Source organism: Camellia sinensis, chromosome 10, assembly GCF_055761805.1.
Source record: "Camellia sinensis isolate YWXY chromosome 10, ASM5576180v1, whole genome shotgun sequence".
In the NCBI taxonomy this organism is placed as follows: Eukaryota; Viridiplantae; Streptophyta; class Magnoliopsida; order Ericales; family Theaceae; genus Camellia; species Camellia sinensis.
Window position 1 is genome coordinate 91,296,163 of NC_138970.1, and position 25,425 is coordinate 91,321,587.

The following is a 25,425-nucleotide window of genomic DNA, read 5'->3' on the forward strand; positions in this document are numbered from 1 at the left end:
AATTTTTTGAGATACAAGGTTCTTCGCACATACCTCCTGGGGCTTCCCTCCTCCTTTTATATCGTTATTCTTCTGGATATTTTTTCTATGTAGCCTAGCCCCTCATTATTACTCTTTCAGGGCCCATCTCCCTACCACCCTTTTATTAAAAGGACAATCCGAATTTGCCTGACCTGGTTAAGCCGACTTTGCTCGGGGTAGCCTAAACCCGGCATACTCTCCATATTGCTGTGTATATTCGGTAATAGCCCAATGTCTGATGGGCTTGGATTTCATCAAGCCCATCGGAGATGGGCTTGTACTCTATTTGCCGTTCGGGAAAATCCTCTTCTCAGACCCGACAATTATGATTTTCCATTTGGCTTTATCATTAACAGGTCTAACAAGATTTAAACTACTAAACCGAGAGGTAAGTAAAGATTATGAAATTTGAAATTTTTAACTAGATTGAATAACCCTTATATAACTACCGTGTTTACGTACTTCATAAATTACAGCAAATTTTTAGCAATAGGAGACCATCAAATTATTAGCCCGTTGCTCCCAAAATTTTGGGTTATACCAACAAAGAACTAAAGAAATCACCAAAGGCTCTTCAAGAAGAAACCAAAGACAACACAACATTTTCAAAGTTTTCGACATCTTCATGGGGTGCAGAGCACAACTTGCAAAGATTTCACGGTTTGGTCAACAGATTCTTAACATAATTATGAACTTCATCCACATTAACCGTCCATGCAACTGAAACAGGGGAATAGCCTGTCCATGGATTGCTTGAATTCCATCTGCATTATATTATCAAGAAAATAAATTAGAAACAAAACTACAAAGGCTAAGATACACCAAAAGAGCATTGTGCTTTTAAAAACATACATTTTTAGTCCTTGGTCCATCAGTGTATGCCCCAGACATATCCCTTGTGTCTCAACTCGCACAACCCCTTTCTTGTACGTAAAGAGATCTGGCCGAACCAGTGCCACAAAACTGACTGGGTCATGAAGGAAAATCCCTGAATTTATCAACTTTAAACTGTTAATTCAATTAAGTTTATAATTGATTTCAATTAAGAATTAAACAGTGCAATTTTACGACTATCCAATTTATGAATATAAGGGTCCGTTTTGATGGACGTGGATTTCAATTCAAGAGATATGAGGTTGAATTGCATAAAATATTGGAGAGTTAGGTATTATAGGTGGATAAAAATACTATTAAAGAAGGTAAGTTGAAACAGAAGGGATTGAAGTCAGAAGCAGAATGCTAAAAATGATTTCAAATAACTGTTTTTGTATTAGTTATTTTAAATCCATCATGAAAAAGCTATTTAATTTAATCTTGAAATTCATAGGTCAACAAACAAATCTAAATTTGAATTGTTCTCTTGGAATGATTAATGTCAAATCCATGCATTTCAAATCCCTAAATACAAAAGCAACCTAAGATTACCATGGACTCCGTCAGATGCAACATGCCAATCTCAGTAGAATTTGCACATTTTGCTGATTAATTGAACGTGTCTTCCCCGAGACAGCCTCAATTCATCAAGGTCAGCATCTGAAACAGTAATATAGATTTAATTTAGTGGAGAATAAATCCCATATGATGAGCAGTACACGAGATAAAACTAGAACAAAGAACATCAAAGGTGAACTAGGACCTGTCAATTTGACTTGAGTTGTTATGTTTATGCCAACAACAACAATATTTGCCCCAGACGTAAACACCACATCTGCTGCTTCTGGGTCCCCATAGATCTGCAAGTCAATAAACAAATGTATATTTTTTCTTGCATTAAGCTGAAGTTGAATTTGATTGACTGGAAACTAGAATTCCCTCACTAGAGTTGCTTAGCGCAAAAATAAAAAATTCCTAGAAAAGACAGATAGTGTGAAACTGATCCTGAAAACTAACACTAGTGGTTATATATGTAACGCCCTCAAAATAATACATAATACCCAACAATTTAGACATGCATTGATACAAAAGAAATCAACCATTTCTATTCATCAGAGTAATTCTTACAACTGTATTACATGTTAACAACAAAAGCAAATGCCCTATGGGCTTACAGCTTTCTAAATTAACACCTGGTTACAAAAAGGAAGAGTACTAACTCAATACATATTAAGCCCTTGGCTTGAATTTACATGTAATACATCAAGATAAACAAAAAAAAAAAAAGTCTTCAACTCTCATCATCATCCAAGCTATGTCTTTGGAGGTGGCATACTACTTGTACCTGAAAGTAATGTCCCATAAAGAGTGAGCCAACGCCCAGTAGAGATATGCTAAACACAGTATGAGCAATGACTAAGATATTAGCAATTGATAAATATTCAGTTTTCATAAACCAATTCATAGCCCATTTCCATTTCACTTCAGTTTCCATTTCTTATCAGTTTCATAATTCACAACAACAGCTCAGAACCTGGCCAACCACTTATATGAGACAATGATTCATATTAAACATTTCTCATTTTCAATAGATAAACATATTAGTTGTATCAACATCTCAACAGATAAGCATATAAGTTGTATCCACATTTCAACAGATATGCATATTAGCTATATCAACACTTCCAACGATAAGCATACGAGCTGTATCAGCACTTCCAAAGATAAGCATATGAGCTATATCAACACATTATCTGACAAGCATATGAGCTGTATCAGTGGAGTCCATCCCCTATCTCCACCCAAACAACATCCGGTTTAAAGGTCCATCCCCTATCTTTCCCTAAACCGTAGAGTACATCCCCTGTCTCCTCTCACATACATAATGTATATACACATAGGTCATATACACAATCAATCAATACATAACGTTAATGTATTCTATCAACCGTCATACTCTATGATATATCCAATTGATTAGTTTTAGTTTGCCTAATCATCATGCATTGTCTACAACAATCAAAACTACCCTCCACCGGTAGCCCAAGCAATTATTTCTAAACAGATAATAAAAGCTCCAACAGATAAAATATCAATGTTTTCAAAAGTGAGCGATTTATAAATCCAACTCCACTATTTAACCATATAATGAGGTAATTTCATTATTTCTAATTCAATTCCATATAACCATCATTTTCTCAAATTAATCATACAAATTAATTTATATAACCAGTTAGGGTTTTCTACCCCATTTCCCAATATTGACCCAATGGCCTATATATCAACAACCAACAACAACATCATTATTTTGAAGCCCAAAATACATATTATGAGCCCAAAATCACAAAACCCTCTTTAACACATTTTGAAACCCCAAGTCCCAAAATTTACCCAACTACAACACTTTATCAAAACAACCAAAAATCTATGTCAAAGACCATAAGAGTGAGTAGGAATCCCTACCTCAAATTCGGAGCCCAAGGAAAGAAGGTGAGGAAACTCGACGTGCTCCAAAACTCAATATTTTCGGATCAATGGATAGCCCTCGACGATCAACCCAACTCTTGTGAAAACCAAAGGTGGGGAAAACACTCTAGCTAGATCAATACTTAGAGAGAAGTTATAGTTTTAGAGAGAGGAGCTCTCAAATGGCGTTTTAGAAAAGTAAGAGAGAGTGTGAATGTAAAAAGTGATTTTAAAATGCTCAGCTGCCAACTGATATACGACGCTCCCGCTCGAGCGGAGAACACAACGCTCGAGCATCAAGAACAAAAATCTGAACACGCTCGAGCGCAAGAAGGCCCGCTCGAGCGCCAAGACACAAGAATAAAGCGCATCTGCTCGAGCGCGAAAACCAGTCCACTCGAGCGTAGATTTCCCCCTCCCAGAACTTACACCGAAAAGGTACTACCCGCTCGAGCGCCAACAAACCCGCTCGAGCGCCACCGCTCGAGCATAAAGAAACTCGCTCGAGCGTAAAAATCACACATGCAGAAGTTTTGCAGGGACACGAAATACTGGGGGTGTGCAATCCCCGCTCGAGCGCAAGAAGACCCGCTCGAGCGGACCGCCTAAAAACTGGGCAACAGGGAATTGAAACCAAGGCCTAACCAACCTGTAACAACCCTGCCCAAAACATCCTAAAACTCAATCAAGCGGAATTAAAGGACGGCAACAAGATAGATACAACGACCAACTTCACGGAACCAAGTCCGGAACACAACAGAATAGTAAAGGGACAACCGGGATCGCTATAACCTCCCCTCTTAAAGAATTTCGTCCCCGAAATTAAATACAAGATTTTCTCAATTCTCAACAATATTACAACATAACATTAAACAACCCGACCCATTACCGGTCAATCCCATCTCTTTTCAAGAGGCATAACACATTATTCATAGCAACCTGCATTATCAACATGCATTCTTTTGAAATTTACCAATTTCAACCCATTTTCCACAATTCCATAATACATGCAACATTATCATCATGCTTGCATTTCCACAATATACTTAACATACGCAATGTTAAAACAAACTTCCATTAACCAAAACATTCACAATGTTTTACAACTTAATGACACATTCAATGTTCTTAAAGTTCAACGATATTACAAAATTACCAATACACGGTTACACATCAAAAAAACAAGTCCGGATATTTCTCGCGGACTTCCAACTCAGGTTCCCAAGTGGCTTCCTCCACTCCATGATGTTTCCACAAAACCTTCACCAAAGGAATGGTCTTGCCACGCAGGACTTGATCCCGCCTATCCAAGACCCGAACCGGCCTCTCCTCATACGAGGCATCCTCATCTACCTCCAAGTCGGCCCAATCTAACACATGGGACGGATCCGACTCGTACTTCCGAAGCATACTCACATGAAACACGTCATGCACTCCGGACAACTGCGGCGGTAAAGCTAAACGATAAGCAACCTCGCCAATCCTCTCAAGGATCTCAAAGGGACTAATAAACCGAGGGGATAACTTCCCACTCTTCCCGAACCTCATCAAACCTCGCCTAGGTGATATTTTCAAGAAGACATGGTCACCTACCTCAAACGCCAAAGGCCTCCTCCTACGGTCGGCATAACTCTTTTGGCGACTCTGGGCTGTAACAAGTCTCCTACGGATAAGCTCAACTTTCTCCGTCATCTCCCTAACCAACTCCGGACCCAACAAAAGTGCATCACCCACCTCGGCCCAACACACTGGAGACCTACACGGTCGGCCATACAAGGCCTCAAACGGTGCCATACTGATGCTAGACTGAAAACTGTTATTGTAGGCAAACTCCACCAAGGGCAAGTGCCTCTCCCACGTCCCACTAAAGTCAAGGACACAACCTCGAAGCATATCCTCAAGGATCTGAATAGTATGCTCGGACTGCCCGTCAATATGAGGATGATAAGCCGTACTAAAGGTCAACCTAGTGCCCAAGGCACTCTGCAAACCCTGCCACAACCTAGCAGTAAAACGAAGATCTCTATCTGAGACGATCGTTACTGGGACCCCGTGCAATCTCACTATGTCCCGAATATACAAGTCGGCGAGATGATCTACCGAATCTCTCACGCGCATAGGAATGAAGTGCGCCGACTTAGTCAACCGGTCTACAACCACCCAAATGGCATCACTACCCCGCTGAGTCCTCGGAAGACCTACAACGAAGTCCATAGTGACATGTTCCCACTTCCACTCGACAATAGGCAAGGGTTGCAACAAACCCGCTGGCCTCTAATGCTCGGCCTTCACTTGCTGGCAAGTAAGGCACTTCGATACGAAAACAGCCACATCTCTCTTCATACCCCGCCACCAAAACTGGCGACCCAAATCCCGATACATCTTAGTGCCTCCCGGATGCACCGCAAGACGTGAATGATGGAATTCTCGGAGTACTTCCTCTCGGCAAGACTCTGGCACAAACAAATGGTCTCTGTATCTCACACTCAGGTCGAGATACACCGCCAAACCCTTCTCAACCTTCCCATTTGAGATCTTCTCTCAGAGAGATTCTACCTCAAGGTCACCTCTCTGTGCCTCTAACACTCGGGTCACAAGTGTAGGCTGCGCAACAACAGAAAACAAGGCCGCAGCCTCAGCTGATTCACTCAAAAGCAAGTCAAACTCGCCAAGTACACCCAACATCTCCCATTCCCGGATGGCTATACAAGCTACATCACTAATGGATTTCCTACTAAGGGCATCGGCCACAACATTGGCCTTTCCCGGGTGATAGTGCAACTCAAAATCATAGTCCTCAATGAACTCCATCCATCTCCTCTGCCTCAAATTCAAGTCTCTCTGTGTAAACAGGTACTTCAAACTCTTGTGATCCGAGAACACCTCGAACCTCTCACCATAAAGGTAGTGCCTCCAAATCTTCAAGGCAAAGATCACTGCTGCTAACTCTAAGTCGTGTGTAGGGTAATTCTTCTCGTGTATTTTCAACTAACGTGAGCCATAAGCTACCACTTTTCCCTCTTGCATCAACACACAACCCAAACCCTCTCGTGAGGCATCACAATAAACCGCATAACCCAACCCTCTCTCCGAAATAATCAAAACCGGAGCGGTGGTCAATCTAACCTTCAACTCTTGGAACGACTTTTCACAAGTCTCACTCCATACAAACTTGACCCCTTTCCGCGTCAATCTAGTCAACGGCGAAGCTAGCCTGGAGAAATCTTTCACAAACCGACGGTAATACCTAGCTAATCCCAGAAAACTGCGGATCTCAAAAATGCTCTTAGGTTGTGCCCAATCTTGCATTGCCTCTACCTTGGATGTATCTACAGACACTCCTTCCCCGGATACCACATGGCCTAAGAATTTCACCTCTCCTAGCCAGAACTCACACTTCCCAAACTTGGCATACAGCCTATGGGCTCTAAGCAACTCAAGCACCACTCTTAAATGTTCCTCGTGCTCCTCCTCAGAAGGCGAATAGATAAGAATGTCGTCCACGAAAACGACTACAAAACGGTCTAAGAATTCCCGGAAGATCCAGTTCATCAAATCCATAAAGACTGCCGATGCATTGGTAAGCCCGAATGGCATCACCAGAAACTCATAATGGCCATACCGCGTACGGAATGCCGTCTTAGGAATATCCTCCTCCCTGACCCTCAACTGGTGGTAACCCGATCTCAAGTCTATCTTAGAGAAACAACGGGAACCCTTCAACTGGTCGAACAGATCATCTATACGGGGCATAGGGTACTTATTCTTGACCGTAGCCCGATTCAACTTCCGGTAGTCTATACATAATCTCAAGGCACCATCTTTCTTTTTAGCAAAGAGGGCCGGTGCTCCCCACGGCGAAACACTAGGGCGAACAAAACCCTTATCTAGCAACTCCTGGAGCTGAATCTTCAACTCACTCAACTCAGCTGGGGCAAAACGATAAGGCGCCATAAAAATCGGTGCTGTGCCAGGCACTAAATCAATAGAGAACTCTATCTCTCGGTGAGGTGGTAAAACTAACGAGATCCTCGGGAAAAACATCCGAATACTCACAAACCACCCTCGGCAATACAATCTAGGTCTCATCACACTCACCACTCAAAAAGCTAGCAAGTAGACCACTAAGCTCACTCCACCCTCGCGGATCATACATCGGTGGCAACACACTACCAACCCGATCCCCCAAGAAATGGAAACACTCCCCGCTTAAGGTACAAACCGTGACCCTCTAGCGGTAGCAATCAATAACAGCTCGGTATGACGATAGCCAGTCCATACCCAAAATAACATCAAAACCTTTCATGGGCATGACAACAAACGGAAAAGGAAGCCTATGGTCGGCGACCTCTACATCATAACCTCTAACACCTTGTTTCAAGATTAACTCGCCACCAACAGGCGATACTACACATATAGGAGATGCTAACTGTGCCAACTCCAATTCCAAAACAGATGCAAATGCAGCAGACACAAAAGAATGAGATGCACCCGTATCAATCAATACATTAGCAACTGAGTTGCAAAACAAGAAGGTACCTCTCACAACTGATGGAGCCGGTACTAGATCCTGCGCGGTAACAGCATACACGCGCCCTGTAGACCCCTGATCTACCTGCTCACCTCTAGGAGCAAAAGACTGCTGCACTAACTAGGATGACGAAGCTCCCGGATTGGCCCTCGAGGCCTGCACAGACTGAGCTGGCTGATAACCCTGCGTCTGCCTAGAACCAGATGCTCCTGAAGTAGCACTCAACTGTAGGCAAAACCTCTTCAGGTGCCCAGGCTGACCACACTGATAGCAAGACAAAGGCTGGCCCCTGCCCTGACTCTAGCCCTGAGGTCTAACTAATGAAGAAGCAGCTCGCTCACCTCCTCCCATCTGCGACAAAACCGAAGACTTGTGACCCAGCTGGCTACACGCAAAACAAGTCAAGCCTCCCTGACTATCTCTCCCAGAGCCTGCTCCCGGCACTGGAAAGGTCGATCTGGCCAAACCACCCTGAGACTGTTGAGGGTTAGAACCCCTCTGTCTCCTGCCGTCACCCTGACCATCTTGGCTCCTCTTGGAGCCTCTCTGCCCCTCGTCTTCCTTCTGCATCATAATCTCCATATGAGCAGCAGCATCCACCAAACGTCCATATTTCCGGATAAACGACCCTCCAACCCTCAGCTTGAGTCCACGCCTCAACTTCCGCTCAAACTCAAAACAACGACGTTCCTCGGACGCCACCAGTTCAGGTGCAAACCTGGAGAAACTAGTAAAAGTAGCCTCAAACTCGGCCACTGATAAGCCCTGCTGTTTAAGCTGGCAAAACTGTTCCCTCGGCTTCTCCCTAGCAGCTGAAGATAAAAACTTCTCCTGGAAAGCATTCACAAACGCCTCCCATGCACCACCAACATTGCCCTTCTCGTACTTCCACCATTGACCCGTATCTCCCTTCAGCTGGAAGGATGCCAAGGTCACCTTTAAAGCCCCGTCCTCGATGCCAAACATCTCGAACGTCTTCTCCATTTGTTCCAACCACTCGTCAGCCTTAAGTGGCTCCTTCGGATCCCCAACAAACTCGTCCGGGTTAGACCGGAAGAATTCCCTCTTCAAGAAAGAAGGCCCTGCCTCCACAACCTGATTCTCAGCTCTGAGAATACCCAAAGCTCCCGCTATCTCTCGGGCCAAGGCGCCCATAGCCTGCTGACCTGCTAGCTCAGCCACGTTGGCCTGACCAACTCTCTCGTGCATTGCCGGAACGTCATCCGGTAAAGGTACCTCCTGCCTACCATGCCTGCCACGCCTACTACGTCCTCGTCCTGACATACTAATAAAGGTAACCAAGACTATTAGCACATTCACAAATGTGCCGAAGCTATAACACTCGCGTCCTAATGCATGGACAACTGTAGTTCACTCCACGTAAGCACATAAACACATAAGCACTTACGAATTTCATTTCCGGATAATGACAGTCCCGAGGCGTTACTAGAGTTCCGGTTAGAAACAACATTGATCAAGTGCTTTTCCAACAAGACTCACAGAAACCCAAGGATCCAATCAACATCCTAGAAACTAAATCCCATACCCAAGTAGTCACATAAACATGTCATCAAATAAACACATAATGTCACACATAAGTCTCTAACAAGCGAGACAAACCCATTGCGATACTAATCACTTCCCACGTACCCAAAGTATTCGAACCCGGTACGCTCTGATACCAAGTTGTAACGCCCTCAAAATAATACATAATAGCCAACAATTTAGACATGCATTGATACAAAAGAAATCAACCATTTGTATTCATTAGAGTAATTCTTACAACTGTATTACATGTTAACAACAAAAGCAAATGCCCTATGGGCTTACAGCTTTCCAAGTTAACACTTGGTTACAAAAAGGAAGAGTACTAACTCAATACATATTAAGCCCTTGGCTTGAATTTACATGTAATACATCAAGATAAACAAAAAAAAAGAGTCTCCAACTCTCATCATCATCCAAGCTATGTCCTTGGAGGTGGCATACTACCTGTACCTGAAAGTAATGTCCCATAAAGGGTGAGCCAACGCCCAGTAGAGACAGGCTAAACACAGTATGAGTAATGACTAAGATATTAGCAATTGATAAATGTTCAGTTTTCATAAACCAATTCGTAACCCATTTCCATTTCACTTCAGTTTCCATTTCTTATCAGTTTCACAATTCACAACAACGGCTCAGAACCTGGCCAACCACTTATATGAGACAATGACTCATATTAAACATTTTCCATTTTCAATAGATAAACATATTAGTTGTATCAACATCTCAACAGATAAGCATACAAGCTGTATCCACATTTCAACAGATATGCATATTAGCTATATCAACACTTCCAATGATAAGCATACGAGCTGTATCAACACTTCCAAAGATAAGCATATGAGCTATATCAACACATTATCTGACAAGCATATGAGCTGTATCAGTGGAGTCCATCCCCTATCTCCACCCAAACAACATCCGGTTTAGAGGTCCATCCCCTATCTTCCCCTAAACCGTAGAGTACATCCCTTGACTCCTCCCACATACACAATGTATATACACATAGGTCATATACACAATCAATCAATACATAACGTTAATGTATTCTATCAACCGTCATACTCTATGACATATCCAATTGATTAGTTTTAGTTTGCCTAATCATCATGCATTGTCTACAACAATCAAAACTACCCTCCACCGGTAGCCCAAGCAATTATTTCTAAACAGATAATAAAAGCTCCAACAGATAAAATATCAATGTTTTCAAAAGTGAGCGATTTATAAATCCAACTCCACTATTTAACCATATAATGAGGTAATTTCATTATTTCTAATTCAATTCCATATAACCATCATTTTCTCAAATTAATCATACAAATTAATTTATATAACCAGTTAGGGTTTTCTACCCCATTTCCCAATATTGACCCAATGGCCTATATATCAACAACCAACAACAACATCATTATTTTGAAGCCCAAAATACATATTATGAGCCCAAAATCACAAAACCCTCTTTAACACATTTTGAAACCCCAAGTCCCAAAATTTACCCAACTACAACACTTTATCAAAACAACCAAAAATCTATGTCAAAGACCACAAGAGTGAGTAGGAATCTCTACCTCAAATTCGGAGCCCAAGGAAAGAAGGTGAGGAAACTCGACGTGCTCCAAAACTCAATATTTTTCGGATCAATGGATAACCCTCGACGATCAACCCAACTCTTGTGAAGACCAAAGGTGGGGAAAACACTCTAGCTAGATCAATACTTAGAGAGAAGTTATAGTTTTAGAGAGAGGAGCTCTCAAATGGCGTTTTGGAAAAGTAAAACAGAGAGTGTGAATGTAAAAAGTGATTTTAAAATGTCCAGCTGCCAACTGATATACGACGCTCCCGCTCGAGCGGAGAACACAACGCTCGAGCGTCAAGAACAAAAATCTGAACACGCTCAAGCGCAAGAAGGCCCGCTCGAGCGCCAAGACACAAGAATAAAGCACATCCGCTCGAGCGCGAAAACCAGTCCGCTCGAGCGTAAATTTCCCCCTCCCAGAACTTACACCGAAAAGGTACTACCCGCTCGAGCGCCAACAAACCCGCTCGAGCGCCACCGCTCGAGCGTAAAGAAACCCGCTCGAGCGTAAAAATCACAACTGCAGAAGTTTTGCAGGGACACGAAATACTGGGGGTGTGCAATCCCCGCTCGAGCGCAAAAAGACCCGCTCGAGCGGACCGCCTAAAAACTGGGCAACAGGGAATTGAAACCAAGGCCTAACCAACCTGTAACAACCCTGCCCAAAACATCCTAAAACTCAATCAAGCGGAATTAAAGGACGACAACAAGATAGATACAACTACCAACTTCACGGAACCAAGTCCAGAACACAACAGAATAGTAAAGGGACAACCGAAATCACTATAATATACACGTGCTATTATGGCAACATCAGCTGCCAAGCCTGCAGCAGTGGTCTTAAAACGAACTTACTTAATAAGGCAAGCAAGATGCCCAAAGTCTTCCCTTTTTTTAACTCTTCTTTTGTTTTTCAACTTTGCCCAAAGTCTTCCCTTTTTTTAACTCTTCTTTTGTTTTTCAACTTTTATATTTTATTTTATTGTTTGTACTTGAAAATTAGTTCCCCTGAAATAGAATTCGCTGTTTGGTTTTTGCTTAAGAAATTGGTTGTTTGGATTTGGCTGCTTTAGGCGACACGGGAAAAAAGGCACTTCTTTAACAAAGCCCACCCTGTTCACCTAGTGCTAATCAAGACATTTTTTTTTAGAACTCGTCTTTAGTGATTTTTTAAAAATTTTACTTTTTGGGTCATTCTAGTCTAGAAGAATCTAAAAACTAAAACAAAAGAAAAAAAACAAAAAATTTACTAAGACAAATAAAAAAATTCCAAATCCCACTTGAGCTTTCCCAATAGCTAAAAAGAATTTTTATAACATTTGTCAAATGCATCAGTTTTTTTAGCAACAACTTTGTCCTTAAAAAGTAAAAAAGCAAAAAAGCTACTAAAAAGCATTGGCCAAACCACCCCTAAAGGCTAAAGCTTCATCTACTTCCAAATCTCAAAAGATTTAATACATCTACAATAGAATTGTTTGACAGTAAGAAATGTTCTGGTTCGTAGTGTATGTAACAATTATAAGGGAATGTAGAAGTGTGTTGATCACTACTTGCATTTGCTTCAGCAGCAGGATTGACATTTCCCAATGCAAAGAAAGATCCACCAAGGATGATGACTTTTTTCACCTTGCTTTCAAAGGATGAGTCCCTTTTAACAGCCTGATCAAAAATTCAAATAAATAAATCCTTATTGAGTACATCAGTGTCAAGGTCAAGGGCAAATGAGAGAAGATTGAAAATGCGATACTCGTGACAGTGAATGGGAGGGAGGAAAAAATGCTAAAACTTACCTTAGCCAAATTTGTCAACGGCCCCAGTGCAAGTATGGAAACTTCACCAGGATATTCAGAAACTCTATCCACCAAAAATTCTGATGCCGTCTTCTCAATTTTCTTGGATTTTGGAGGAGGTAAATTTGTGTTCCCCAATCCATTTGCACCATGAACAAAGTCTGCAACACGTGGTTTTCCCCCCTGTTCCAAAGCAGATTACATGCTAAGCATAATACAATATAGTTACCAGAATAAGAGAAATGGAAGCCGGAAAACAATCAAGAATCAAATGAACAATCTAATAAAAATCTTGGAAATAAACTTTTGCAAAACAGAAAGAAATAAACCAATTAAGTTAGTAGTATAAATCTTTGTTAAATACTAATCTGGTAAGTAACGAGTTATAAATTAAACTTTAATAAAGATATAACTATTGAGTAAAAACCTATAGATCTAAATTTTTATATAAAACAACGCCCAATTAGTACACATTAATATCTAATGAAATGTTTCCAGAGTCTGTCAAATGTGTATGCCATACAGTGTTCCCATTAAGATATTACATAACTAACCAAATATATGCCACCAACATAAGATGTATGAATTTAAAAATAAATTAAAATAAAATGACAGGTCAAGCTAGTGTATTGAAATATAGATAACCCCCATTTGCATCCTTAATATACTGGTTATAGTCACATCACATTGAATAAGACACCATACTGCCACATAGTCATAGTTTAGAATGTGATGCTTCAAAAATCTGGGAAAGGGGAGCTGTGATGGGTAGATATGGTGTGTAGCCTTTAGTTAAGCCTTAGTAATCATGAATGCCAAAAGTGATTGTAAATTGAGTAGAATGGTGAATAAGGAACCATGAAACTAATCCCTAGTAAGTTTACATAGACTTCGTCTCGTTGAATCCGAATTGTGTTGGAGACTAAGAAACAGATGACAGTGCAGCATAATACACTATAGATAGCTGGTGCTTTTCCTGGATTCTAGGATGGTCCATTTAATCTATTAATATAAACTTTTCACATTGTAACAGCAACAAACTCAAACAGTCAAAACAATCATCAAACAGTAGAAGCAGCTGTTTGTCAATAATGGTAATGAAAAAATGAAGAATAGTTCAAAAACTTTCCAAATATTAGTCTAGTGTATTATAATAAAACCAGAATTTTTAATGGACTATACACACAAGATCCATATTCAGGACTACATCAATGTAGTGGTTCAACAAACCAAACTTTAACGCAACTAATTAGGATGGTTACATGAGTACTTTACTTCCCCATTTAGCTCTTTGTAAAGCCATATTTTCAGATAAAATAATGTCAGCCTTATTCTTTCTTCTTCTCTCCAATCATCTTCTTTTTTCATTTTCTTTTTCTAAAAAAAAAAAAAAATCAATAACAGAATTTATAATAAGAACAAAATAAAAAATTTCCATTCCATCGAAGCTGAATACAAATTCCACAAATGTAGATATCATGAAGCAAGAATTAAGATTGGATTTTCTAAAAGAAACAGAACTGTTCTTGTCATATCATAGAATGAGTTCTTGGGCATGTCACAACAGAAAAGGAAAAGTTGACTGCAATTGAAAGAAAATATTAAGTACTATATTACTGCTTTGAGCTATTTTTAAAAGGTGGGAAAAGATAAATATATGATAAACTAATAACAACTTACCAAGGCAGTTAGTTTCCTTCTTATTATGTCTTTATTTTAAACAAGTTGCTTAAACTGGTTGTTTCAGCTAGTTATTTATTCATAGAGTCATTGACAACCTATTTTAAGATAACCAATGCATCCTAACTCATAGCATAAAAAAATTAAATAGAAACAACTAGTTATTTATTCATAGAGTCATTGACACTCTGTTTGTGTGTGCATGTGCTACACATGCATGTCTGTTTTCCCTTATCAATAAATAAATAATAATCATATGCATGTCTGTATACACTGAGCACCCACATATATATATATATATATATGCAACCACGGAACTCCAAAGCTATCTAGTTTATAAAAGAAAGGACTGAGCATGTTAAGAGGGAGAAAAAAAAATGTATTAATTCCATCCAGTCCAATTTGATCTTAAAATTAAATGTAAAAGCAGTTACATTCAGAGGCTCAGGGCTACCCTCTGCCACAAGAACACCTGGACATCCTGCGATCTCACACTATCCTTTTACAAATCAAAAATAGTAATTGATCATGAACATGATCGAAAAACATGAAAGAACAGAGATTATGAGAAGCATATATATATATATAATTGTAAAAATGGCATCAACTAATTACATATCAGAAGCAATGCATTGCGAGTGGCACCTTCTGTACTAACATTACCAAATATTGTGGTTAAACCTAAGACCTCCAGCTGTGGACTTTGAAAGGCCATGAAGATAGCCATGCTATCATCTGTAAAACAACAAAACTCCCATTCACATCTCACAACATTTTGAATTGGATTAACATATCCAGCAATGTGTTTGCTTTAATAAAAAATGTGTTCTTGATAAATTCACGGGAAATGTAATCTTTCCTATTGAACGATTCATCACAAAGAATTCTTGGTTCTAGCGAATGTTTTATCATGAAATGAAGAAAAATCAAAGTTGTTTGATAGTTAGATTACAGAAAAACTATATCTTTACGTGATCTTTTGTCTTGGAAGTTCCATTTTTTTAATGGGAAATAGTTCCTACAAAAGTCCACTTCTCTCTCTGCCATTTTGTTTACAAATAAATATTACAGGAAAGGAAGGCGAAGAAAAGAAAATTCTGTTTTGGAAAGCAAAAATTTGCTTTAAAGTAAAACAGAAATGCAACATGCACCCCCAAAAAAAAAATCAAAGAAAAGTGCAGAGAAAAATCATTGTGTGAGCCAAATTCATCATGTGATATGAATCTAGGCCACTCAATGATTTTTTTTCGCTCTACTCTTCTTTTTACAGTTTTCTGTGCACGTAGCATTACTAAAAGTAAATATTAGCAAGAAAAGAAGGAGTAAAAAAAGAAATTTTGTTTAAGAAATCAAAATCTGCTTGAAACTAAAAAATTTCTTTATTGTGTCCAAAATATAAATAAATAAATAAATAATTCAAAAAAATGTTGGAATGTATCCCACATCGCCTGGAGTTGCCCTATCTGTGCTGGTTATAAGCTCCAATTTTTCTCTCCTTAACACTTGGGTTTTAAGGAGAAGAATGGACGGGGTTTTTCAATTAAAATAAGTATAATCCATATGCTCAACAATACCATAATTTCAATGTGAAAGTGAAATTTTCCTTTGACACTTCTCGTAACATAAAAAAGAAAGAAAAAGAAACAATTACATGTTGGAGTTCAAAATGGATGGCAATTTTAAATAAATAAATAAATAAGAAGAATTTTTTTTAAATACATAGTACTATACTTTTCAAGATGTTCTACTATTAATTGCTAATTTCCCCTTGGCTAAAAAGAACCCAAAACTATGATTATTCCACAGAAAAGTAAGTCCATTTCATCTACAATCTTCAATCTTCAACAACATGGTGGCTTGTTCACACAGCATATGAAAAGAAACCAATAGTTGGATCCCTGTAACTTATTTACAATATTACTAGACCACTTTCTTCAATTCTCATATTCTATAAACTCCTAAAACTGAAATAAAGTATATATTATAATAAGTTTAAAATATTTTCTATAGCCATTAAGAATGTACAATCATTCAAAACAAGCACTTGGTATGACCTTAGATTTAATTGTTCCTCATAAAGAGAAAGAAAATCTCAACTAACACAATTCACAAATCAATTCAAACAACCCCAATACAAATAAAAGTCAAAACATATAACAACATTTACACCCAAGTATAATTGAAGAAGCAAGAAAATTAATTTCAATAAAATAAAATAAAAAAATAAAAACTAATAGAAGTGATGATATATAAGCAAATGGATGATGTATATGTATATATAAGCAAATGTAGGAAAAACCCACTTACCAATACCAGGATCTGTATCGATTTCATTGCTTCCTTACCCATCTATCCATATATATTTATATATCTGAATGTTTATGAGTATTGCGTCGACATCTTCTATTTCGCTCTCTTAGATTTTTGAACCCTTGTTCTGTTTTTAACCTTTTTTTTCCCTCTCTGATTGGGTCGTTCATGGCGTCTTCAATGCCAAATACTAACGGGAGTGCCACTTTCGTCAGCGAAAACGAAATGGGTAAACGTGAGAAGATCATTATCGATACAGATCCTGGTATTGGTAAGTGGGTTTTTCCTACATTTGCTTATATATACATATACATCACCCATTTGCTTATATATCCGCACTTCTGTTAGTTTTTATTTTTTTATTTTATTTTATTGAAATTAATTTTCTTGCTTCTTCAATTATACTTGGGTGTATATGTTGTTATATGTTTTGACTTTTATTTGTATTGGGGTTGTTTGAATTGATTTGTGAATTGTGTTAGTTGAGATTTTCTTTCTCCTTATGAGGAACAATTAAATCTAAGGTCTTACCAAGTGCTTGTTTTGAATGATTGTACATTCTTAATGGCTATAGAAAATATTTTAAACTTATTATAATATATACTTTATTTCAGTTTTAGGAGTTTATAGAATATGAGAATTGAAGAAAGTGGTCTAGTAATATTGTAAATAAGTTACAGTGATCCAACTATTGGTTTCTTTTCATATGCTGTGTGAACAAGCCACCATATTGTTGAAGATTGAAGATAGTAGATGAAATGGACTTACTTTTCTGTGGAATAATCATAGTTTTGGGTTCTTTTTAGCCAAGGGGAAATTAGCAATTAATAGTAGAACATCTTGAAAAGTATAGTACTATGTATTTAAAAAAAATTCTTCTTACTAATACCAGGATCTGTATCGATAATGATCTTCTCACGTTTACCCATTTCGTTTTTGCTGACGAAAGTGGCACTCCCGTTAGTATTCGGCATTGAAGACGCCATGAACGACCCAATCAGAGAGGGAAAAAAAAGATTAAAAACAGAACAAGGGTTCAAAAATCTAAGAGAGCGAAATAGAAGATGTCGATGCAATACTCATAAACATTCAGATATATAAATATATATGGATAGATGGGTAAGGAAGCAATGAAATTGATTTTGTATGCTTTTGTAGGGACGGCGAGACTGATGTAGAAAGCCCAGCTGCCCCCCCACCCCCCACCCAGCCAGTTAAACCAATTAAAGATTGCGAAGTGTCACCGCTCACCGCTCCTAATGGACATAGATATCCTACGATATTCTTTGTGATACGCGATTAAGGTTGTCTGGGAATAAGTTTTTTTTAATAATTTTTTAATTTTTTAGTTAAGATATGACATAAAAAAGTTAGTACATATGGATAATTTTTTAATTTTTTTTAAAATATACAAAAAATAGAGAAAAAAAAAATTGACTTTTTTATATAAATTTTTTATTTTTTTTATTTTTTTAATGACTTTTTAATTTTTTAATTAAAAAAATCATTTATCAAAGGTGCCCTAAATTACTGAGGAAACATTAATGCTACATGTCCAACATAAAAACTTATAAATTATTGAGAATTTTATATTAGTAGCTTAAATTTATTTTATATGTCAACCCCATATTTTATCAAAGGAGCCCTAAATCACTGAGGAAACATTAATGCTACATATCCAACATAAAAACCTATAAATTATTGAGAATTTTATATTAATAACTTAAATTTATTTTATATGTCAACCCCATATTTTATCCCTTCAATCTCTATTACGTATATTTATTTTTAGGTAAATTTTAAATTCCAAATTTTGAGACCCTAACATTTTTTATGAGTAAATTACAAATACATCTCTAAAGTTTATTTAAAATATAAATTGTCTTATATATATTCTAAAAAGAGAGAGGCTCCTCTCTAGTTAGTTATCCCAACTATAGAGTACTGTTGGGCTTTCGTAGACCCATCATGGGTTCATATTAATAATCCAAATTATTCAATATGTAAAATTCATGGTGTACCATATTAATCTGATATCGATAGCCACTTAGTCATATCACATTTGTATAAATAATTTTTTTTTAAAAATCATACTTGCCGTTGATAAAAATGTAATTTGATCAAGTGGCAATCGATATTCGATCAATGTGTTTTTTTCAGGGATGTAATACTCAACTAGCCCTATACATTAAACGATTTAGATCATTGTTGCGAGCTTCGTGGTGGGCTCATAAAGACTCAACAACACCCTCTAATCTAATTTGAATTGGAGAGAAGTTGTGGCCTTTTGAAAATTACATCTCGTCTTTCGAATTTCATATAAATAGTCCCTTTTTATTAATGAATAAATCATAAAATTAATTAACAATTTTTAATGATATCATAAATTTATTTTAAATAATAATTCAAGTAATTTTATTATTGTTTAAGAGACAGTTAATAATCTTATTTTTTCAACTAATTCTATTAAATAAAAAATTATGAGAATGTGGTATTTATAATTTTTCAAACAATATATGACAATCTGTATTTTAAGCAAAACTCGGGAAGTATACTTTTAATTTACCCATTAATTATTTATAGTAAATTCTTGGAAATCCTAAAACTTTGCCCACTTTTGGAGAATTTTTTTAGGTTATGTACATCGGGACTCTCTAAACTATTGAGAAATATCATTTTAACCTCTTAAATTATAAAAATAAATAAATAGATCCTTAAACTATTGACAAATATCACTTCGTCTCCTAAACTATAAAACCATACAACTGGATCCCTTAAACTAAAAAAAAAAAAAAAGTATAAAAGGTTCATTTGTATGCTTTTACAGTTTACGAGATAAAGTGATGCTTCTTAATAATTTATGAATCTATTTGTATGCTTGTATAGTTTATAGAGTCAAAATGATATTTCTTAATAATTTAAGAGGACTTTGTATAAATAACCCAAATTTTTTTCAACTCTATGGTTCAAAAATTTTAAAAGAATAAGGGTAATAAACTTTTCAATATTAGTTTAGATCCTTTCAAAATGCGTTTTTTGAAAATACCCAACAATAGTTTTTTTTACTTTTTGAGTGATTTTCAAAATATTAAAAGTAAATAACTTTTGATTTTATATCTATTTTTTGCCAAATTCATATTCTTATAATTTTTTCATCAAGATCTATCAAATAAGATTTATAAGTAATATAAAAATTTTATTTAAAAAATGCATGAAATTTCACTGTAAAAAGTCAATGAAAACATAATGAAATTTCATTTAGTTTTGCATATTGAAACCTCACCGCCATACTTCGATTTTTTTTATTAAAAGACTAAAAATTGTAAATTTAAGATTCGACTACGAAAATTAGCTACCTAATTTCAAATTTATATCTAAAAATTTCAAATTGAGTGTTACAAAATAATGAAATTTAAGTTAAATTTCGCTTACTGTCTCGGTAAAATTTCACTACAACAGTAAAAATTTATTGTGTAATATAGAAGGAACAAAGAACAACGGAGAAGAGATAAAAAAGAGAAAGAGAATGATGAAAAAAATAAATCAAGGAAGATTGTGCAAGGAATTTCATTGCCGCAATGAATTTGATAGAGATATGAATAAAATGATAGTTGAGGGATTGTGGCGGTGGTGGATAGTGGCGATGGCAGTAGCAGATGGTGGCTGTGATTGATGGATAATAGTAGGTAGTGGCAGTGGCGGTGGTGGACAAAGATAATGACAACCTCTAGATCTAAAGCATGTAGAGAGAACGTCGTAGATAAAGAGAGAGTTCTGAGGGGGAAAAAAAATTATGGTTGCAAGGTTATTCTTTTAAAATAAAATATTTCCTTATTCTTCTAAGGTTTGAAATCTTAGGGATTTTAATTACCAAACAAACATTTAGTGCTCTAGAACTCTAGCACAAACATGTAAAGGGATATATCCATAATTTTTTTTCCTTTTTTAATTAGGTTTTTCAATTAAATTTTTATTCAAATAAGTTTTAAACTTTTTTTATTTAATTTAATTTAGGAGTAAAACCATTTATCACTTGACACTTGTTAAGTTATTTCTCAAAAACCAAACAAAAAGTATTGGGTCCTACTGTTTTAACTAATGAATATCAAGTTGGATTACCACATGGCATTACTTGAGGAATAAAAAATGATTTCTCTTAATTTAGACCTTTTTATATTTTGAACAACTTTTGATAATTTAATATGTGATATAAGATCAATCTAAAAAATAAATTAATAAAATTTAATTCTAAAATTTCATAGTATATAAAATAAAAAATCATTAACATAAAAAAATGTTAATTCTATGATTTTTTTTGTATTAGAAAAATGAAGATTAATTTCGTTAATTTATTCTTTAATTAATGTACTTAACCACCAAAAATATAGAATGTAATAGAAGGACTAAGCTAAAAAATTCAAAAAGTTAGAGAGTTTAATTGAACTAAATTTAAACTAAGGGCTTAATTGAAAAAAAATATTCAAGGGCGTGTGACATAATTTACATAATTATTCAGCATAGCCTACGCAATGTTTCACTACAATAATTAGAGAACATCCACATTTTTTTTTCTTTAGATAACTTTAATTATTATAAAATTATTATTAAAAGATAAAAAGCAGGTCATGGCTGGCTCATGCAACAGTAATGCAATGTTGATTAGGCACTAAAGTGTTGTTTATTTTATAAAATTATGCTAAATTGGTTCCATGATACCAAACTTTTGGTTATAATTGTTTTGCCTCATCAACAACATGAGTTATATCTTAATCAATGTGATTAGTCTAATTGACCAAAACTCCTACATCTCACTAAGAAGTTATTGGAAAATGGGTAAATTACCCGGAAGTCCTACTTAAAAGAGGAGAAATCTATTTAATCTCACAACTTTTTGGATGCTCTCAAAAGTCCATTATACATTTTTCTTCTTTGCTCTTCTCTACGCCTTCGTTCTTCTTTACTTCTTCGTTCTTCTTTACTTCTTTCTATTCGTAATTTCCGGTGACTGTCCACCACGCCTTACTTCTTCTCTTTCTCTTTCTGATATATAGTTACTGACGATCACCATTGATTGGGTTTTATTGGCAACTAGCGAACACTAACTCCTTACTTCAACCTCACCAACGGCAAATGAGACGATTTTTCAACGAAGAAGATGAATAGATCTACTCAAATCTGATGTAGATCTACTTAAATCTACATCAGATTCGATTAGATTTGAAGAAAAAATAGTTGTCGAAGTACAATCATCTCTCCATATCTATTTTTGTCCTCTGATCTCTTTATTTTTCTACTTTTTCTCTACTACACACTTTTATTTTCTTATTTTAATAGAGAGAATTTCATTTTATGAAAAAGTTGTTTTCGAGTTTTAGTTACAAGCGGTGAAAACTATAAAATTTTACAGCTTCAATTTTGGTGCAGAAATAAAATCATGCTTTAAAACTGTAAAATTTTGTAGTTTCATAACATTTTTTAGAACTGTAAAATTTTACATTTTTATAACATGCTTTTAAACTATAAAATTTTGCAGTTTCATAACTTATTTTTCAGTTTGATTAATAATGATAAATACTTAATAGAATCACACTTTGAAACTATAACATTTTTATAGTTTCAAAGCTTGCTTTTCAATTTGATCAATATTTGAGATTATTTGTTTAAATTCTAAAAAAATTGAAAAATAATATATGTTTTTCCATTTTTGTTGTTTGTTGTTGTTATTATTATTTTTTTTTCCTCTTTTAGTTTATCAATATTTAGCACATTTTTGTTATATTTTTTGCTTTAATTTCTCTATTTATTTATTTTTTTGGCAATATTTTTGATATTTTGGTGAATCTCCAACGATGTTCTTAACGTCCATCGAACGTTCTGGATATTTTGGCTATTTCCAATGATATTCAGAACACCCCGACAATACTCCGATGAACTTTCGACGATACTCCAGACTTTCTGGTGACGTTGAACATTTCGGCGAGTCTCCAGTGACCATCTGATGGAAGTTCAGCAGTGATAAGATGTAACAACTTTTTTAAATTTATAAAAAAAATAAAAAATAAAAAATAAATAAAAATAAAAATAAAACATATGCAGGACTAATAGGTGCAAATGTTTTGTTTTGGAACTAGATGAATCTTGAATTTTGTGTATGGGACTTACTGGTAAGTGCCCCTTGGAAAATTTAGCCAAAACCCTACCCAATATGTTAGTGCGCAAAGGATAGGAAAAAAAATTTTACTTTTCTAAACCCCCCTAAGCAACAAGTGCTTCCTCTATGAAGGACAGACTAATATTTTTTCTTCTTTTTTCTAGACAATTTTGCACTTACGTATATATCTCACAAAGTGTAAGAGAACGCAACAATATATACAACACATTAAAGAAGTAAACAAGGTAGTAATGTGTTGGAAATGGTTATAAAATTCTGGGTAAAACTAGAATTTTTTCCTAAGTTTGATCTATTTTTTAGGTGGGCCCGAGCGTCGATTTTCGCTGGTCAAAGTCGTAACGCGTTCTATGCCGCGTTGTGATTCACGTGGTATATTTGGTTGCTCCAAACCATTACCGAGTAAATGGAAATTTGAAGCCAAAGTATGCTCCATGAAAATGGAGTTTTGGTGAAAAATCCTTAAAGATTTGAATAAGGCTTGTCCCACATTGATTTGGTGGGAAGTTTTGAATGGGTTTATAGGCATGGGATTGGAACTTGGGGTGTGCCCCAAAGAGTATCCAAGTGTTTTAGAGAGGAAGGTTATGGGCAAAATGGCCTAGACCCATTGGACCCAAAAATCCAGAATTCAAATTAATTCCAGAATTAAACTTGTCCAATTTTTTCCTGACACCCAAACAAGGCCCTTCCCGTTTTTATATGTTCAAATTCAAATCCACCTGAATTTCAAACTAAACAGTGCCTTAAACAAATTTGTATCTGTTTAATTCAAATTGAACAGATATTGTACCTGTTTAATTCAAAATGGAAAGCCACCAATCCATCTATAAATAGATCAGCCCTTCATTTGATTTTTAGATTCAGAATTTTCGTTCTAAAGAGCTCTGCAAATTTATTCTTCACTTTGTTGCATTATTTTCTTGTAAGAAAGAGTGTAAACACTTAGTGTGTTCGTAAGGCAAACAATTTGTAGTGCTGCTATTGTTTGTAGTAGATCATTTCATCCTAGGAGATAGACGTCTATATTCTAAAAGCACCGTGGAGAGGACGAATTTGTCTTAAGGACACAGTGTCAAACACTGGACTTGATCAGATTATTATTCAAGAATTAATCAAGTAAGTTATTTAATTTATTTTCGGTGTTATTATTATTTATTTAAATCAAATTTTAATTTTGTTTTTGTTACAAAATAAAATATGTTTTTATTTATTTATTTAAATTAGATTTTAATTTTATTTTTGTAATAAAATAAAATTTGTTTTTATATATTTATTTTTATTTCTAGTTTGATTTTTGTAATCAAACAAATTCTCTCCTTTCCTTTATTTCTTTCTATTCTGGTTGTTGTTTAGTACACAACAGAATTTAAACTATTTAAATACAGTGAAGATTGTCCAACAATCTTAAAACAGAATTATTTTGGTATCTTTATTATATTTAATTTTCAGTGATTTCATAAAGACATATTCTGGTTGGAAAAACAAATAGTGTTTTATGCTATTTGACAGATAGTGGTAATATACTGGTGTCATTAACAATTGCAGAATATTAATTTGTGTTACAGAAAATTATTGTGGTATTTTATTTTTCTAGTTTTAGTAACAAGGAAAATAAAATTATTTTGTGTTATAATTTATTTTCTGGTTTTAGTAACTAGAAAATTAATTTGTGTTTTAATTTTTTCTGATTTTTGTAATCAGAGATTATGGCTACTGCAACTGAAACTGCAACTGGAAGTGGTACTTCGATTGTTACACCAACACCGGTCTCTATCCAGAACCATGTTCATGTACCAATCATTCATGGAGAAAAATCGAAAAAATTTAACGGTACTGAGTTTAAGAGATGGCAGCAGAAGATGTTGTTCTATCTTACAACTCTTAATTTGGCCCGGTTTCTCCATGAAGAGGCTCCAGCACTTAAAGAGGGTGAAAGTGATCGGCAAGTTGTTGCCGCTGTAGATGCTTGGAAACATTCAGATTTTCTGTGCAGAAACTACATCCTCAATGGCTTTGACAACATGCTGTATAATGTTTACAGTCCTTTGAAGTCAGCAAAAGAATTGTCAGATTCTTTGGAGAAGAAATACAAGACAGAGGATGCCGGCACGGAGAAATTTGTTGTCGGTAAATTTCTGGACTTTGTTATGGTAGACTCCCAAACGGTAATTTCTCAAGTTCAAAATTTTTAATTAATTTTACATGATATTCATTCTGAGGGTATGTCTCTGAGTGAGTCTTTCCAAGTCACTGCTTTAGTGGAAAAGTTACCACCGGCTTGGAAAGATTTCAAAAATTATTTAAAACATAAACGCAAAGAGATGACCATGGATGCATTGATTGTAAGATCAAGAATTGAGGAAGATAACCGAAAGGCTGAAAAGATGAATGGGAAAAATCCCATTGAGTCCAAGGCTAATGTGGTTGAACAAGTTCATAAACCACATAACAAAAAGAG

General features: G+C 35.9%; 1 pseudogene across 1 annotated transcript; it reads right to left on the reverse strand.

Annotated features, from left to right (window-relative positions):
• Positions 1–428: 428 nt before the first annotated feature.
• Positions 429–16,834, reverse strand: LOC145800547 (uridine nucleosidase 1-like; annotated as a pseudogene). Its single transcript, XR_014341488.1, has 8 exons — positions 16,793–16,834; positions 14,920–14,979; positions 12,806–12,988; positions 12,570–12,674; positions 1,658–1,754; positions 1,447–1,554; positions 874–1,009; positions 429–785 (listed from the first exon to the last, which is right to left on the reverse strand). The product of XR_014341488.1 is annotated as a uridine nucleosidase 1-like (transcript).
• Between the last annotated feature and the right edge of the window lie 8,591 nt (positions 16,835–25,425).